The following is a 4,440-nucleotide window of genomic DNA, read 5'->3' on the forward strand; positions in this document are numbered from 1 at the left end:
TCCCCCCGAGGCTGGTCCTCCCGGGGTTCAGGTTCCTCCAGCGATATATAAGCGTTGTCGTGCTATTGGTTGGTACACTTCCTCAGCGTCACAGGTTCTAAGATCAACATGGGGTACAAGCTAGTGAGTGTCTACTGTGCTATTGTTCCATTCAGATACTTGTATTTTGTGAATTCAGGTGTGATAAAACAGAAGCAAGAGTTGGTCGTGCATAAAAATAATGAGCAGCAGTAGATTTGCGCAAGACTAAATGAATAACCATCTCCTTTCAGTTTGTGTTGTTGTGTGTGATGGCTTGTGCTTGGGCACAGGACACCACAGACGTGCCCGAGACCACTGAAGCCAGCACCACCAGTACCACCACACAGGTCCCCATCCTGCGACAGATCAACGAAGTCAACGAGGACGGGACCTACACCTACGGCTTCGAGGCCGCCGACGGAACCTTCAAGCTGGAGACCCGCGACGAGAACGGCAACGTCAAGGGCAAGTACGGCTTCCTGGACGAGTTCGGAGAGCTCAAGATCGTCGAGTACAGCGCCGGGAACGAGACGGGCTTTGCGCCCACGTCCGATCTCCTGCCCAAGCCTGTGCCCGTCCCTGAGGTTCCTCAGATTCCCAGCAGCTGCCGAACATCCCACTCTCCCGAGGCCCCAGTTCAACCCACAGCGGGTGCCACAGCCCAACCTCAGCCCCAATTCGCTCCCCGCCCACAGCCCCAATTCGCTCCTCGCCCACAGCCCCAATTCGCTCCCCGCCCACAGCCCCAATTCGCTCCCCGCCCACAGCCTCAGCCACAGCCCCAGTTCGTTCCCCAACCGCAGCCCCAATTTTCCGCCCGTCCACAGCCCCAATTTGCCACCCAGCCCACAGCCCCAACCGCAAGCTCCAATTTGCTCCCCGCCCACAAACCGCAACCTCAGTTGTTTCCACGACCCCAGCCCCAGTTCGCTTCCCCAACCTCAGCCCCAATTCGTGCCTCGCCCCCCAACAGCCCCAGTTCGTGCCCCAGCAGTTCAGACCCCACCCCAAGTGCCTCAGCGCCCAATCAACGTGGAACTTGACGGCTTCTCAGAGGACACGAACCAAGATGGCTTCGTCGACGGCTCTCCCGAGGAGGCTGCCAAGGGAAAGCCTGTGGTGCCTTCAGGAACTTCATTCCTCCCAGCTGTACCTCCCTCCCTCCCAGCACCTCAGCCTGTACAGCCTCGCCCTCAGCCGCAGTTCGTACCTCAGCAGATCCCACAGGGATTTAACAGGTTCGTTCCCCGTCAGCCTCAGTTCACCCCGCAACTGACAGCCCAGCAGATCCAGCAGTTGCAACAGCAACAGATTTTGGCTGCTCAGCAGGGACAAGTCCCTCAGCAGTTCATAGCTCCACAGTCTGCTCCACAACAGTTCGTACCCCAACAGTTCGCTCCTCAGCAGTTTGCTGGTCAGCGTTTTGTTCCCCAGCAGTTTGTCGGACAGCAGCAATTTGTGCCTCAGCAGTTTGCCGGACAGCAGTTTGTGCCTCAGCAGATTGCCCAACCTCAGTTCCGCCCCGTGGCCCCACCACAAGGTGCACCTGCATCTGCACCTACACCTGCTGAGGCCTAAGTAATCCGTCTTGTGATAATTTCTATTTATTACTTCCTTTTGGCCGATAAATGTCCCTTTTCGCGTTCAGAAATTACTATGGCTATCTGTATATAGCAGTCCTTGTAAAACCAAATGTAAATAAAATAAGATTTTCTATCAGAATTCTTTATCTATTAATTTCTCACCTTATATATCACGTATTTTTAAAGAAGAAAAAAAATCAAACCAGAAGAATATGAACAATATGTTATTATTTTCCATCTTATGTTTAGAGGAATGATTTAATCACTCTCTTGACCAGTCTCATGACATTGACGATAATGCTGGTGATGGAATGATGAAAATGCTAACAATAACACTAATTATACAAGTAAATTAAATGGACACATTCCAGTGTATCAGACACTAATTCCTTCGTGACTATAAGACTGTAGAATTCCTTAATCAGAAATTATCAAATAAACCAGTTTTTCGTTTTGTGATTAAGTTGATTCGCTCTCACTCATGATAATGTCAGAAGAAAGCCCTGATAATGTTAGTTATAATGTTCGAATAGAGATTATATAGTTTCATACTTCGCTCTAATATACTTTTTTTCTCATTCTCTATGTAAGGAATGTTGTATTTTCATGTTAGCTAGGCTTTCGTGTTCTCTGAGCAATTTTACTTTTCATCTGCAATATTATTGAGATATTCTTTTATCTGATACATATATTTTCTCGTGTGTAGTTTACACCTGTAAAACACCTGAATCATTTTGGTTTACTCGACTGAAATTTTCTGTTACAGTCATACAGTGTGAATAAGAGATTTTTTTGTTATTAAATGATCTTAACTCACTGATGTCGAGAAGCTTGTAATGTGTTTTATGAAATGAGTCTATACATAAATGGTCACACTGTGTTCATCCACCAAGGAGTCAATTAGTAGACCTCGTAATCCCATCTGATTTCCCCGTTCTTTGAGTTTTCGAAGAAAAAAAATCTAATGCTATTAATATCGATGTCAATACCACAATTATTGGCATTATAATTAGCACAGTATTATCAATAATATTAATGACAATATGAAATGAAAAATAATATTTCCGAAGATAAGGGAAAAGGGCAAACAGGTGAGATTGGTAGGGCTAGTGATGAGCATTTGTGGAGCCATGTGTTTATAAATATGATTGATAAACTAAACTCACAGTAGTCGGGCTAAGATAATAGACAATAACTTTTATGATCACAAAATATCACAGGGAACAATAGCAATGCTGATAAAGAATGATAATAATAACTTTACATTAAATATGATAACGACGACGATGATGATGATGATAATGGCAGTAACGGTATGTTGATGCCGAAATGATTGTAATGGTAATGTTGCTAATTGAAATAATGATCATAATGACGATAGTAGTGACAATTATCGTAGTAACAGTAAATATAATAGTAAAAGTTAAATAACATTAATAGATAATAATGCTATGGAAATGATAATGATATGAAATAATGATGATAATGATGATAGTGAAAATAGAAAAAAATAGTAATATGATAATAATGATGATAATGATAATTATCTATTATTTTTTTATTATTGTTTATTATTATTATTATTATTATTATTATTATTATCATTATTACTATTAGCATTATCATTATTATTGTTATCATTATAAATATTAATGTCATTACCATCATAATCATTATTATTATTATTGTTATTATTATTATTATTATTATTATTATTATTATTATTATTATTATCATTATTATCATTATTATTATTACACTATAATACACACTGCTGAAAACCAGCTAATTGTTTCTATGAGCTATTGTAGATTTCTCTATCATGCAAGCGGATACTCTCATTAGCAGGCCATAAGGAAGTGCAGGTTGGGAATGCAGGTTTTCGTTAACCATTTCTCAAGCACAGCTCCTCCTCTTCCCTGCTTCCTTTCCCTTCCTTCCTTCCCTCTCCCTTCTTCCTTCCCTCTCCCTTCTTCCTTCCCCCTTCCTCCTTCCCTCCCCCTTTCCTTTTCCCTCCCTCCTTCCTCCTCCTCCCCACGAAATTTTAGTTGCACGTGTTATTAACTCCACCCACTTGTCACCTCGCGGTTCAGGGTCGCCTCAATCGCTGCTTTATAACCTGCGTTGAGCTCCATTTTCCCACAGTTCTTTGGAATCACTTGCTCGTGAAAAATCATGGGGCTCGGACTTGTAAGTGGAACGTCCAAGTTCACTTGTTTTTTTCAAGTAGTGGGGGTGTATTTTTATGAACTCTTGATCTGCAAAGGTAAAGGTTTGAGATCTGTGAACTAAAGAAAAGCTATGGATGAGAATAGATATCTTTGCAGTGGAGATACTCTCATTTAAAAACCTTTCCCACATTTGTCGTAATGGACACAGTTCATATGTATATATATATATATTTTATATATATATATATTTTATATATATATATTATATATATATATATATGTGTGTGTGTGGGTGTGTGTGTGTGTGTGTGTGAGTGTGTGTGTGTGCGTGTTGTGTGTGTGTGTGTGTGTGTGTGTGTGTGTGTGTGTACATACATACACACAAATACATACACACACACAACACACCCCACACACACACACACACACACACCACACACACACACACACACACACACACACACAACGCACACACGCACACACACCCACACACACACACACCACACACACACACGCACAAAACACCCACACACACACACACACACACACATATTATATATATATTTTATATATATATATATATATATTATATATTATATATATATATTATAATTTGTGTGTGTGTGGTGTGTGTGTGTGTGTGTGTGTGGTGTTGTGTGAGTGTG

General features: G+C 41.7%; 1 pseudogene; it reads left to right on the plus strand.

The window, feature by feature from the left end:
- Nucleotides 1-80: 80 nt before the first annotated feature.
- On the plus strand, nt 81-1,743 carry LOC119581260 (annotated as a pseudogene).
- Nucleotides 1,744-4,440: the final 2,697 nt, after the last annotated feature.

Source organism: Penaeus monodon, chromosome 14, assembly GCF_015228065.2.
Source record: "Penaeus monodon isolate SGIC_2016 chromosome 14, NSTDA_Pmon_1, whole genome shotgun sequence".
Classification (NCBI taxonomy): Eukaryota; Metazoa; Arthropoda; class Malacostraca; order Decapoda; family Penaeidae; genus Penaeus; species Penaeus monodon.